We start from the raw sequence: 14980 nt of genomic DNA, 5'->3' as shown, positions 1-14980 counted from the left end.
GCAGTTACGATTTCACAGAAACCACTTCCAACAGAAATACCATTTTAGATTGCTGATCTTCTAAATGAATGTTTACAATATCATTTTTAAGAGAAAGTTTTATTTCCATTGTGGTTACTAATGCATCTGAGTCACTTGTATATTCTTCTCCAGTGTGATGTATAAAAGGTCAATGAAGAAATAAATCACTTTGAAAAAGACCTATGTTTAACAGAAGATCTTAGGAAGGTCATCCTTAAAGACCATGTGTTAAGTTGGCTGAGTATCAATACAATGAGTATTCATTGATTCACAAGGAACTCATGTCCCTAGGGCTCCAGTTTCTAAGAGTGGTCCACAGTGGTAGATTCAAGCTGAACTCTGAACTTGAAATGAAATCCTATGTCATTTGAACTCTTTCTATTCTCGAAACTGTGAGATCCTCTGACAAATTCTGCTAACAGTTCCAAGGTTTAAAATTGGGGAAGTTAGACACATGTTATTATTATTATTTTTTAATTTCAACTTTTATTGTAGACACAGGGAGTACACGTGCAGGTTTGTTAAATGGGTATATTGCAACCACACAGTGAGCATAGTACCCAATGGGTAGTTTTTTCAACCCACATCCCCCTTGCTCCCTCCCCTGTCTAGTGGTCCACAGTGCCTATTGTTCCCATGTACATGTCCATGTATGCTCAATACCACAATCCTAAGTGAACTAATGCAGGAACAAAGACATGTTTTTGTTTTTATTTGAATGCTACATCTGGGGCTGGCTAGGACTGAGAAGACCCTATGTCTTGCTGACATGTCAGTCCCAACTTGAGCCTCTTCTGTGTGTATGTGTAAAAAAGAAATCTTATTTATTTATTTATTTATCTATTTTTAAATTATAAATTCATAGGGTACATATGCAGGCTTGTTACATGGGTGTATTGCATAATGCAGAGATTTAGGCTTCTAGAGAACTCATCACCCAAATAGTGAACATAGTATCCAATAGGTAGTTTTTTAATTCTTGTCCCCCTTTCCACCCTTCCCACTTTTGGATTTCTCAGTATCTATTTTTTCCATCTTTATAGCCACCAACATGAGTCTTTTGATGAAATAATGCCTGGCTGAGGTCCACAACTTAAAACAACATTCCAACATAGATTCTCATGATCCCTGAAGAAGTATGCTTGATGTGGCGAAATATCATCAAATGATTAAGTCAACATAGTAGAAGGAAAGAACAGTTCTTTATCAGATTAAATGAGTGAAACAGCTAAATGTCAAGTGACAAAATGTTGGGACTGACTGTATAAAATGCTAATAACATCTACCAAATAGTTTGCGTTGCGCTAAACAACTTATGCACATTATTTCTTTGATTCTTTTTAACACACTGTTGTGGGCTGAATGGTGTCTCCCAAGAAGTCATATGCTGGGATCCTGTCCTGTAGTGCCTCACAACGTGACATTGTTTGGAGTAAGGGTTGCTGAGGATGTAATTAGTCAAGATGAGGTCATACTTGAGTGAGCTGGGTTTCTAATCCAATGTGACTGGTGTCTGTAAAGGGGAAATGTGGACACAGGCACACGCATAAGGAGAACACCATGTGAAGATGAAGGTAGAAATTACACTGATGTGTCTACAAGCCAGGGAACACCAAAGATTGACAGAAAATCACCAGAAGCAGAGAGAGGCAAGAAACATTCTCCCTCAGAGCCTTCAGAAGAAAGCAACCCTGCTGGCACCTTCATCTTGGACTTTGAGCCTCCAGAACTGTGAGGCGATACATTTCTGTTGTTTAAGCCACCCAGTTTGTGGCATTTTGTTACAGCAGCACTAGAATCCTAATGGACGCTGTATTGGATACATATTTTAGGCTTAGGTAGGGTGGACTAAAAACTGTCTTTATGAGATTATACCTATGAATTAAATCAAATACTTGAACTAAATAAGGTATGGTGTATACATTCCTCAGACAGAGGCAAAAAGAAAGACACTTCTCCATTCCTCGTGGATATGCAGCAAATGAAGAAAACTGCTAGCACAAGGAATGGCAGTCTTGTGTGCTTTTCTTGTGTGATATGTTTTCAGGCTCATAACAAGTTCAGATTTCAAGCATCTAAATTTGCTAACTTCTCTGCACTTACTCCAAGGCCAACTAAGAGAAGAGAATTGCTGTTCTATGTCAAGAGAGTTTTCCTTCCACACAGCAAGGTAATAGGCTGTAGGCCTCTCATGAAATAGGTTACTATGATGGTTTGGGAGGGTTGATAGGCAGACACAGAGTTTTAAAGCAGTGGAAATGTTTTGTGTGATACTATGATAATAGATACATGTCTCTATACAATTGCCCAAATTCATAGAATGCACAACACCAAGAGTAAACCCTAATATTAACTATGGACTTTGGGTGATTGTGATGTGTTGATACAGGTTTACCAATTGTAACAAATGTATCACTCTGGTGGAGGATGTTGATAATGCAGGAGACTACGCATGTCAGGCAGGAAGTATATGGGAAATCTCTGCACCTGCCTCTTAGTTTTTCTGTGAACCTAAAATTGCTCCAAAAGAAATAAAGTCTTTAGAAAATTGCTATAGTGCCCATTAGCTAACATTCCCTTGCCTTTGTGGCCCCTCTCTTCAATGAAGGATTGCTGAAAGGAGTGGGAAATTGTCCTACAGCAGGCAGTAGAAGGCAGGGGACGAACAGATATCACCATCTCCATTTGTAAATGAGGACAGCCATACTTAAAGAGAAAGTATTCTGCTCAAGCTCCACCATTAGTAAAAGTCCAGTATTTAAATCCAGAAGTTACTCCAATCTTGTGTTCATAACCACTGGACTATGCTGCTTCCTAAAACTCACTTATTAGCGTGACATAATGATAGTGTTCAGAAAAAGCTTTTCCACTCCGCATGTTTTTTTATGTAAAAAATAATGCATGCTTATTGAAATGACTCAAATAATACTGAGTCATATAAGGAAAACTTTAATGTTATCTGCTTCCACTTTCTTGTTATAAACTCACGCCCTTGAAGTAACCAAGGGCCACAGTTTGATATTTATCTTTCCGTGTGTTTACCTACTCCATACAAATAGATCCCCAAAAAAAGCACAGAGGGGTTTTTATTCCTGTCTTCTTTAAAAATTGGATGATACTCTTTATATTGACCATCCCTTCAGGTATTTTAATCGACACATAATCATGTATATGAATATATATGGCTTATATATATATAACTGTATATGACATATATGTATTTCGTACACGACAATCTAGTGCTTTTTTAATCTGTAAAACAGATTCCCAAAATAGATAATACTGGGTCAGAGAATATATATATATTTTTTAATTTTATAAAATCTAGCAATTTACTTTTCAAATTGTTTTACCAATTCACACCTCAATCAGCACTGCTTAAGACTGACAATTTCCCCACACTCTTACCAGTCCAGAATTTTATCTGGTATGTCCATCTGAATGTCCACACACAGGCAATTCCATAGCTGGTTCATTCAGTAGCTCCATAGTTTTAGTTCTCTGTGTTAACCGATTTGGAGTCTATTTGGCTCTTCCCTCATATCCACAAGATGGCTGCTCCATGTCTAGAGATCTCTTCTTCCTGTGAAGATATAAGCAGCAGAAACTATCCTGGGTGACTTAATCATAAAAAGGCTGTTAAAGGATGATGAGTAGCTCACAGAATCATTAGGGAGGCTGAAGAACCAGATTTAGGGACAAATAGTCTGAACAATAGTCAAGCCATGGCATAAAAGTGATCAGAAAATACACGTTTGAGATGATGAATATGCTAATTACCCTGATCTGATCACTATGTACTATGTGTATGGAAACATCACCACATACCCCAGGAACATATACAAGTATTATTTTTTCAATTTTTTTTTTTTTAATACAAAATCTCATTCTGTCACCAGGCTGGAGTGCAGTGGTGCAATCTCAGCTCACTGCAACCTCCGCCTCCCCAGTTCAAGCGATTCTCCTGCCTCAGGCTCCCAAGTAGCTGTGACTACAGGTGCGCACCACCACACCCAGCTAATTTTTGAATTTTTAGGGTTTCAACATGTTTGCCAGGATGGTCTCGATCTCTTGACCTCGTGATCTGCCCACCTCAGCCTCCCAAGGTGCTGGGACTACAGGCATGAGCCACTGTGCCCAGCCTTTATTTTCTCAATTTTTAATAAATTAACTCAATGACAAAACAAACGAGACCATTTCAAAATCATGGAAAATAAAAACTGACACTGCTACCAATTCTGCACCAAACAAATTAAACTTGCAGCAACTAACCGCCTCGAGAATTTTTTTTCTTTTTTCTTTTTTTGAGACCAAGTCTTGCTCTGTTGCCCAGGCTGGAGTGCAATGGCGCAATCTTGGCTCACCGCAACCTATTCTCCTGCCTCAGCCTCCCAAGTAGCTGGGATTACAGGCATGCACCACCATGCCCAGCCAATTTTTGTATTTTTAGTAGAGATGGGTTTTCGCCATGTTGACCAGGCTGGTCTCAAACTCCTGATCTCAGGTGATCTGCCTGCCTCAGCCTCCCAAAGTGCTGGGATTACAGGCATGAGCCACTGTGCCTGGCTGAGAATTTCTTACTGTGATATTGTGAAATATATATTTGGTATCTGCACCTGGTTCCTGAGACACAGCTCCTAATACCTTCATAGATAGGGATGCTAAGACAATCTTTTGCTCTAATATTTGGTCTTTGAGCCCAGTTTTGGCACAGAGCTCCTAAGACCTTTATGATTTCCTGAGTGCTAAGAGTGTCTGACAAAGAACTTCTAAATCCCTTGGAATTTCTTAGGCAATAGAAGTATCCTCTGTTCTAATGAGGTGACTTTTGGTGGGTACCTGCATAGCTTCATGATTGGGGTTGGTTGGCTGCTAGAAGAACAAATCATGTGATTAGAGTGTTGGAACTTTCCATCTCAGCCCCCAATCTCTGGAGAGGTGAGAAAGGCAAAAGGTAGAGTTGACCACTAACAGCCAGTGATTTAACTAATCATGCCTATGTACTAAAGCATCCATAAAAAACTAAAGATCACGGTGCAGAGAGCTTCTAGACTGCTGAATAAGCGGTAGTTCCTGGAGGATGATGCACCCAGAGAGGCATGGAAGCTCTGTACCTCTTTCCACATACATTTGCCTATGCATTTCTTCCACCTGGTGGATCATCTGTTTGCTTTGTAGTATTTTTTATTTAAAAATGGATAAATGTAAATAAAATGTTTCCCTGAGTTATGTGAACCACTATAGCAAATTAATTGAACCCAAGAAGGAGGTCATGGAAACCCCAATTTACAGTTGGTTGTTCAGAAGCACAGGCCAAAGCCTGGAGCATGTGATTGGCATCTGAAGTTGGGGGGAGTCTTGAGGAACTGAGCCTTCGATCTATGAAATCAGACACTAATTCCAAGTAGATAGCTGGGTGAATTAGAGGACTCCAAGCTGGTGTCCGGGAAAAACTCACACCAATTTTGGTGACCAGAGTGAAGTGTAGTGTTGAGAAGAGAGAGTAGGAAAAAAGTTTGCTTTTCCATCAAAGGTACCATGTCTGTTTCTCATATTACTTGAAGGAGTCTAAATCATACTACATAGGAAACTGCAAAATGTAGCATCTAAAAGTTTTCAACTTTTGTGGTAGGAGGCAGTCTGTGCCTCCCACCAAAACTCATAAGGTATGAGTTCATCAAACTGTACAGAGAGAGTTTGGGTGCTAGGTGGCAGAAAAGAATAATCAATGTGTGCAGCATACCTTCTTTTTGAGTTTAGCCATTCTAACGGATGAAAACTGATTTCCCATTCTTTCTCTTATAACATCTTCCTAACACTATGTTTAAGATATGTTTTATTTCATTTTCCTAACTTGTACTTTTATCTTTTCCAATTGTTAATGTAGTTTTGTGTTCTTAAATTTTTAATGCAATTTATATTTTGGTAATATCTAAAATATCAATCATTTTATTATTCATTCACCATAAAATGTGGCTACGGTTTGGACATTTGGATTAAGTAATGACATTGTAATTCAGCCAGAACTGGCAGTAATCATCAGTGTTTGGGATGTTTTGAGAACAAAAGTCTCAGTTCCTGGAAGGGTGGCCCTTCATATGAACTCAGAGTGCACACTCTGTATGGTGTAATCCAAGATAGTTGAATGGTCTGCCTGCCAAAAATAGGCCTCCCACCAGGTTTTTATAAAGACTAGTATTACCAGCTTGAAGGCCTTTTTTCTGATTTAAGGTATTAAAACCTAAGGACCATGTCAAAAGATTGAAATTAACATTCACTGACTTGTTCATTCATTAATCTTTTTAAAGTTTTTTAATTGACGAAAAATAATTATATATATGTACAGGGTACAATGTGATATTTTGATGTATGTGTACATTATAGAATGATTAAATCAAACTAATTAACATATCCATAACCTCACATACTTATGTTGTTTGCATGTGCTATGAATATTTAAAATCCACTCTCATAGCAATTTTGAAATATACATTACATTAACTATTGTCACCAGGCTGTGCAATTGATTTAAAAAACTTATTCCTCCTATTTAACCAAAACTTTGTAAACATTTAATTAGTGCCTCTTATTAGCCAGACTCTGTTTGAGGCACTAATGACACAGAGTTAAAAGTCAAGTTTGAGCCTCTCTTCTTAGGCATATAACTGTAGGCAAATTACGTCAACTCTGGCCAGTTTTCACATTTAAAATAGAGATGATAACGCTACCCACTTAATGGGTTTGCTTTAAGAATTAAATGATATTGTTTACAGTGCCCAGAAGGAAGGTAGGCCCACTGGCAGTCAGCACATGTAATGGACCAAGGGGTCTTTGAAGAAAGAACATATCCAAGTACAGGCGATAAGCTTGTATTTGAGGACAATGGGGTAGTGTTGAATGGCAGGATTGGGGTGCTATCTGTGATCCTCCCATAGTCTGATGACAGGGCCGGCACCAAAAGGTGTGATCCAATCAAGCACCAAACTCTCATGCAAGGGCGTCGTCCAAACCAGAAACAGCCCATGGGGACTGCCAGTTAGCTTTGCCAAAAAATATCCTTCCTGTCCAAGTCTCCCAAGTCTCTGATAAGAAGAGCCACCTTGAAGCTTTGGACTCCAAGCATGGCTTTCTGGTACAACTTTAACACAGAGGTTTATATTCAATTACCTACAGATACCATAATTATCATTACTATCATTATTAATAAACCTACAGTTAATTACAACAAGGTATGACAAATCTATAACAGACGTAGGCTAGGCTGCTATGGTTGACAAGAGTATAGAGGGAACAGCACTGCACAAATTGGAGCAGAGGAAAGAAAGTTTGTAGAAAGCACCTAGAGGAGAAAAAACTTGAATCAAGTCTTCAAGAATGAATATGAGTTATGCTGGAGAAGAAAGTATGTGTGTTTGGCAGGAAGTACAAATGCTTGGAGAAGACAGATTAAACAGCACATTCAAACTATGGGGATGTGAAAGAATGTGGAGTGTTGGTAGACTTATGAAAGGATAGCGTGGGCCAGGACATAATCTAAATGTGAGAGAATGGAGAGAGAGGATGTTGTTCAAATTATGGATGGCTTTGTATACCATGTTGAATTGAGACATTGTGTTCAATAATATAAGGAGACATAAAATGACTTTCAGGGTGGTGGTTGGGGGGAGGTCATGATATCTGTATTTTAGACTTTCTACTCAGAGAGTAGTGGGGAAGTTGACTGAAGGAGTTTAAGATTAGTAACCAGGAAAGCCCCATCATGTCAACGCAGTAATCTCATGGGGAGTGGCAATGGCTAAAGTAGGAGCAGGAGCAAGGAAGGAATCAATTTGATACACACTTAAGAGGTAGAATTGGCACTTAAGACAACTGGCTGGAGAACAAGGAAAACTCTTCAAATATTACCAGGTCCCTGGCCTGGACAACTGAGTTAATGTGGCACTATCATCAAGCATGGGATATAGAAGATCAGGGTCATGATATAGAAGATCAGGGTCAGTTTGGTGAGTATGTATAGACTCTGAGATGTCTGTGGAACACTATTCAATAAGACATGGAGCTCCCTGTATATAGCAATATTTTCATGATGTGGCAGATGTGTATTTTGTCAATTGGATGATCTCCATTTCTCATATTATCTTCCCCACATGATTCTTGTGAGTATGGGCCTCAAGAGGCACCTGGTGTGAGATTTAGAAGACAGAAGTGAAGTCGCATTGGATTATTTTTATACTCCAAAGGCTGGAGCTGGGTATGAGATACAGTAACTACACAGTCAAGTTCTACCTGCCAACTTACCTTGGTGGCAACATTCAGTTTCATTCCTGTATAATCCCCTGTTCCTGCTGTAGCTCCTTCTTCAGCATCTCTTCGGCCAGGTGAATAAAAAAGGGGACTGCCTTCTACAGGACACCCATGTTATCAAGGGTTACTTCTTAGTAAGAGGTGGACATGGGTTCCAGTTCATCTTCATAAGCCAACTCATCCAGAAAGTCCCAGTTTTTCCTCCTGGGTTCTAGCTCAGACTGTCAGGTTCCACTTTGTCCACGGTTTCCTTCTTAAATGCCTGCTGTGATGACTTCAGGCTGATAGAGAAGAAAAGAGCCTCCCATATTATTATTGAATCGCCTCCCAAAATTGCAAAAGGTCAAGTCTCTGTGGATAATCCCTGCTGGTTCTTCTACTCTGATTGAACCCTGACTGACAAAACAAATGTGGTTTTTATAAACCTCTTTTTCATTTTATACAACTTGGTATATTTAGTCCAACTATCCAGACGCTTTGGTCTCTGGGACCAAAGGTTAGTAGTTTTAGAATTCCATCAGTCTAGCACCCTGCTGTTCCGTTAGCATTAGTGCAGTGGCCCATCTCCTCAAGCTCAGAAATCATGTGTACAATAGATTGACAATCTAAAGCAGGGGTTGGCCTGTATTTTCTGTAAAGTGACTAATAGTAAATATTTTAGGATTTGTAGCCCATAAAGTCTTTATTGCAACTATTCTGCTTGCAATATTGAATAACAAGCAGCCACAGAAAATATAGAAATTTTAAAAGATGGCTGTGTCACAATAAAACTTTACTCACAAAAACAAACAGTACAGATTTGGCCTATAGCTCATGATTTGACAATGCCTAATTCGACAAAATAGTGTAAGTTCTTTATCATAAAAGAAATTTAAAATGTTCACAAATACATTTAACATTGAGAAAAAAATCAAAGTTAGACAACCTGAGATCTAATCACAGCTCTGCCACTCTCTGATGCTCCATTTTCTCATTTTAAGTAGAGACGAGAAAATAAATGCAGTGTTTTAAAATATATCCACAAGTGTTTTGACATGCTGTCTTTCAAAAGGTAACGTGTAATTCCCTTTCCCCGAATATGGACGGGACATAATGACTCCAAATGAACAGAATGTTGCAGAAGTTGTGTTCGCATAATTCCCAAGGCTAAGTTAGAAAAAAAGATGATTCAGTTTCAACTTGACTCCCTCTCAGGATAATCACACATAAAACACAACAGCCAAGCTGTGAGAAACCCAAGTGGCCAAACAGAAAGGCCATGTCGAGATGTTTTGATCAAAGGCTCCACCAGAGGTCCCAGCCAACAGCTAGCATCATCTGCCAGACATGCAAGTGATTGGACCACAGATGATTCCAGTCCCCAACTTTTGGAATAATACAATCGATGCCAAGTAGAGCAGAAATATTTGTCTACACGAACCTCACATAGATTGTAGAAACTCAAGTAAAATAAACTCTGTCATTATCTGAAACCACTAAGTTTTGGGGTGATTTGTTACATAGCAATAGATTGCCAGAACAAAAGGATTCCCAGAGACTCCTCTCTTACTACAATAAGAGAATTTTGTGGGACTCTCCCTAATCTATAGACCTGCTCACTTGGATCTTCGTACCAAAGACAAGTATATGCGTGCACTTGACTACTGAAGAGAGCTTCTCAACCATCAAGGAGAAGTCTCAGAAAACAAGCCAGAATACCATCAGAAGCCACAGAGAGGATTTAAGAGGCTGAACCTAATGATCTAACCTGGAATGTGACCAAAACTCTAGGTTTGACACTTCCAGTTCTTTTTAAAACGATGTCATGGGACTTTCAATAACCAGCCTAGATCAGGACTAGAGCCACCCAAACCATCTTTATGTGAAATGGAACACCACTGCTGAAAAATAGGCCAATGAATTTTGAACTAGAAAGTTTGGGCTTTAATTTATTTTGACCAGAATTCTTTTCAACAGAAATGTAAATCAAATTTTAAAAGCTGGCTTCTAAGAGACATGAATGCCTACAGATCAGTTACAATTGGTTAATTTAAGGTTCATTCTTAAGTTCAACATTATAAGATGGAGTCTGGGAAACAGAATGCCTATACTTTTTATTCTAAATATTGGGATAAAAACCTCTATGACTAGGATAATTCTTTCATAAAGACAAAGATGATAGTAAGAATAAAAGAGAAAAAAGAGAATAAACCTATAAACACGGGATTGTAGCTTGATGATATGATGTGTGGATGGTGCGTATGAAAAGAGAAGGCGTTGGTTGAATAAGTGAGTAGGTGCAAGTGAATATAAATCCTGAAATTAAAGAACAAGCCTTTCAGAGAATGGAATATGAGAAAATCCTTCAACTTCATTTCTTTGCAGCACCTTCTTCCTTTCCTAAAACTACATGCTTTAGTGACACTGACCTACTTACTCATTCTTCAGTTTGCCATTTTTTCCAAAATGACATAACTTTACTACTCTAGGCTCTTTTCCTAGAATGTTCTCAGAGCAGTGTTTTGAAGTAGAAGAAACATGCAGTCATGCAACCATTGATTCAGAGGTCACATCTGCCTCTATCAAACTGTGTAAACTTGAGCCTTTGTTATTTATGACCATTAATTTCAAAACCAGTAAAATCGGGATAAGATATCCAGCCATATGATGATCACAGGGTTCAAGTAAGGCAATATTCATGAAACACTGACCACAATACCGCAAAACAACATGTAGGCCAAGTTTAGTAAACATTAATTTTCCCAGAGCCCCCAATTTACTACTCCATGACTTCTACTTAGGCTTTACAATCTGATGCAGTGTCACCTCCTCCATGCAGTCCTTGCCAAAGCCCCCAAGCAAAACTTGGTATCTTTCTCCAAGCTGTCAAAGCATCTTAGTCATATTGTATGGTCTTAGTATGATTACGTGTCTATCTACCCCATGTGGATTTGCACTTTATCAATTCCTTGTGTTTCGTACCTTCATCATGACAGTCTAGGGATTTTTGTTTTGTAACAAAGGCATTCATCAAGATGACATTTATAAAAATTAGTATGTACTATTTGAGAATGTTGAAATGTGGATTACTCAGTTCTTGGAAGTGTTTTAGCCTGCATTGCAGAGACCATCACTCTCTCTCCCCTCTGGTTCCCGTTTGCCCAGCTATCACCCTTAATTGATTTATGGGGGGCCCTGCTCTTCTTTATGACCTTGCCTCTCATGTTCTCTCAAGTTAAGAGTTTCTTTTTGTAAAACTATACCTTTGTTAATGAAATATGACCAATGGATGCTATAAAGCACTCTTGAAACATGTAATACAACACATTATATACTGCCCAAAGGGGTAGTACTAACTACAAAGGATGAAAAAACCACTACTGTAAAAGTTTACTTTTAGGAATTAGTATTTTTCTCCTTATGTTTTAACCTCAAAAAAGGTTTACACTCTGATCCCTTTACTTCAATCTACATATTCTTAAACTGCTAAATGTCTAGAAATAATTATAATCCAACTAATGTTTACTCAGTATTTACCATGGCACAACACTAGAAAAGCATTTTATGTGTCGTCTCATTGTATTGCTATGGCAAACTTACAGGAGAGATATTATCATTATGCTGGTTTCACAGATGAGGAAGTTGAACCATCATTAGACTAATTCTAATTTTAAAAGCCTGGTTCGCACATTATGCACTATTTATACATGAATTATTATATTAACAGAATTAGCTACCTCCTAGGGTTTATGATATTTTCATTATTTTCTTTTGTAACATTTAGGTACATAAAGAGCCTATGTTAAGATTTTTCTAGCTATAAATAAAGCAGCTTTGGTTATCTGATTGTCTTCTGTCATTTTACAGGAATGCATATAAATAGGAAACCAAGTAAATACATTTTATTAAAAATAGGAAACAGACAAAGAAAAAGTCAAAAAGTTCAGGATGGATGATTCTTACTACAGGCACTGAAGGGGAGGAACTGTGGCAAAGGGTTACACAAGAACATACAACTTCCTGAGCAGTTGAAATAATCAAAAAGAAACAGAAGCTATCCTAATAGCAACATTTATTTACTTTTACCAAAGTAGTAGGTGTCTAAGATCTACAGTGAGCTACTGATTTTTGCATTTACTCTACTGATTTCCTTGTAATAAACAGAAAACTGATCAAAGGTAGCCTTCTCAAATTACTTACATTTATTACAAGATTATCCTACCATAACAAACAAATCTCCAAAATAGAATAATTTGATTTTTGTGGACCAAATGTTATTTATACACATTCATTCTCCTTGACACGCATATTCCTTTAGGGTAGAGGTAAAAGCCCTTAGGTGAGTGCCTATGATGGTCCATTAATGCCTTAGGCCATTTGGGCTGCTATAACAAAGTACCATAAACTAAGTGGCTTATAAATAACACAAATTTATTTCTCAAAGTTCTGGAGGCTATGAAGCATAAAGCCTTCTGTTGCCAGCAGATTCAGTGTTTGGTGAAGGCTGAATTTGTGGCTCATACACAGTGATATGGTTTGGCTCTCTGTCCCCCCAAAATCTCATTTCAAATTGTAATCCTGCGTCAAGAGAGGGACCTGGTGGGAGGTGACTGGATCATGGGGGCAGTTTCCCACGCTGTTCTCGTGATTGTGAGTTCTCACATGATCTGATTGTTTAAAAGTGTTTAGCAGCTCCCCAATCACTCACTCTCTCTCCTGCTGCCTTGTGAAGAAGGTGCCTGCTTCCCCTTCGCCTTCTGCCATGATTGTAAGTTTCCTGAGGCTTCCCCAGCCATGCAGAAATGTGAGTCAAACCTCTTCTGTTTATAAATTACCCAGTCTCAGGTAGTTCTTTATAGCAATGTGAAAATAGACTAACACACACAGCATCTTCTTACTGTGTCTTCACCTGGTTAAAAGGGTGAGAGGTCTCTCTCAGACCTCTCTTATAAGGGCATTGATCCCATTCATAAAAGCTATGTACCCATGACCTAATCACCTCCCAGAGCACACCCCTCCCCCCCGTCCTAATATCATCACCTTGGGGATTAGGATTTCAACATATAAATTTGGGGGAACAAACATTCAGACCATAGTAAATAGCAACGTCTTGGGGGGATAAAGACTCGGGGCCTTTTTTAAAATATATCAAATGCTTTCTCCCTGGTAGCTTCCTAGGCCATTGCTCTAGATTGAATCCAATAAGAAATCCCTCATGAGAGCAAATTCCAAAAACTAGACTTCCAGAAGGAGAACAGAAAAGAGAGAGCACACTGTGCATATTTCAGTGGGAGCAACTGTCATGGAGTGTAAGATAAGAGATCTTATACTCCCGTATTCTGATTAGTTCCTCCAGGAATTTTTCTGCTCACACCCTTGATAAGATTGCTTGCATGCAAATTATAAAACAACAATATATTGTTTGTAGATATGATTAGTGTCTACGTTGGTTCTATTATCTTACCAAAACTAGCCTTTATAGTCATGCAAATAAGGTATCCCCGATACACTATGTTAATAAATTTAGTGGTGTTGATTAGTGGTATCTTATGAACATCTCAGTGTATGCAGAAAACGTTAACAAAATTTAACATCAATTCAGGATTTTAAAAAAATCTCTTAGCAAACTATAACTACAGAGTAACTAAATCAATCTTACAACAGGCATCTGCAAAGAAACCTATTAATATCATATGCAGGTCCTGCTGAAGAAATAAGGTTGTTAAAAAGAAGCAAAGTAATAAAGTCTGAAAAGAAGGAAACACAAATGTATTATGAGACTATATGATTATATACATAAAAAATCCTAATGAATAGTATTGATATTCAGTATATCTCTAATGTCAAATTAATTATGTGCCTAGTAGCAAGAATAATATCCATTCATTTCCAATGCATTTTACCAATTACCATATTCATCAATAAATTACACATTATATTTGACCATTATGTGTATCTATGAATAAAAGAAGAATATTAATTTGGGAATAAAACATATGTTGAGTATTATGTTGCATACCTACCATCACAATTAGTTCCTGACCTCAAAGAGTTTATAGTCTTGTGAAATCCAAGACTTAATATGGGACTTAGAAAACATTTACATTTTACAATTAAATTCACAATTAATCAGTATGCATGATGGTTCTATTTTCCATGAGCCACAACTTACTGGTCAGCCTCTGCTGTTATTGTCATAGGTAAGTCAATTGTCCCCATGGCCATTTACTAGTCAGATGGGATAATAAAAACTAAATCTGAGATGTGACAAGACTTGGGTAGGGTACAATATATGGTCCTCTCTACTTCACGCTATAATCGCACTACCGCACTACAGCCTGATACCCTGTCCCTATTAAAAAAATTAAGAAAGATAACTTACAAGGTTGTACTTCTTAAACTCTGTGGTTTGTTTGCAGTTTTCTAATAAGCTAACCAAGTTTGAATAATGACATTTGAGCTCTCTGATTTTTCCTTGATGTAATTTTCACATCAGTTAAAAAATGATTATGAGAATGGGCCATAACATGTAGCCAACTGGAGTTTTGGAAAACTTGGCAGGTATTAATGTTTGAGAATCTCATTTATTTTTTATTAACCACTCAAGAACAGAGAAAATCGTATAAATCCTGCCAGAAAATATCAGAAGTTTGGGTTATTTTAGATGGTGGTAACT

At 37.9% G+C, this 14980-nt stretch overlaps 1 protein-coding gene across 1 annotated transcript in view; it reads right to left on the bottom strand.

The window, feature by feature from the left end:
• Positions 1-396: 396 nt before the first annotated feature.
• Positions 397-14980, bottom strand: part of N6AMT1 (N-6 adenine-specific DNA methyltransferase 1) — a 348457-nt gene continuing 333873 nt past the window's right edge. Inside the window, exons 11-12 of the transcript XR_007724273.1 lie at positions 8320-8606; positions 397-3604 (exon numbers count right to left, since the gene is read on the bottom strand). The gene's annotated coding sequence lies outside the window, so the exon portion shown is untranslated. The remainder of the gene's footprint in view (positions 3605-8319; positions 8607-14980) is intronic.

This window comes from Macaca thibetana, chromosome 3 (genome assembly GCF_024542745.1).
Source record: "Macaca thibetana thibetana isolate TM-01 chromosome 3, ASM2454274v1, whole genome shotgun sequence".
Taxonomy (NCBI): Eukaryota; Metazoa; Chordata; class Mammalia; order Primates; family Cercopithecidae; genus Macaca; species Macaca thibetana.
Note: the sequence above shows the minus strand (reverse complement) of the source record. Positions and strands in the feature narration are given on the sequence as shown.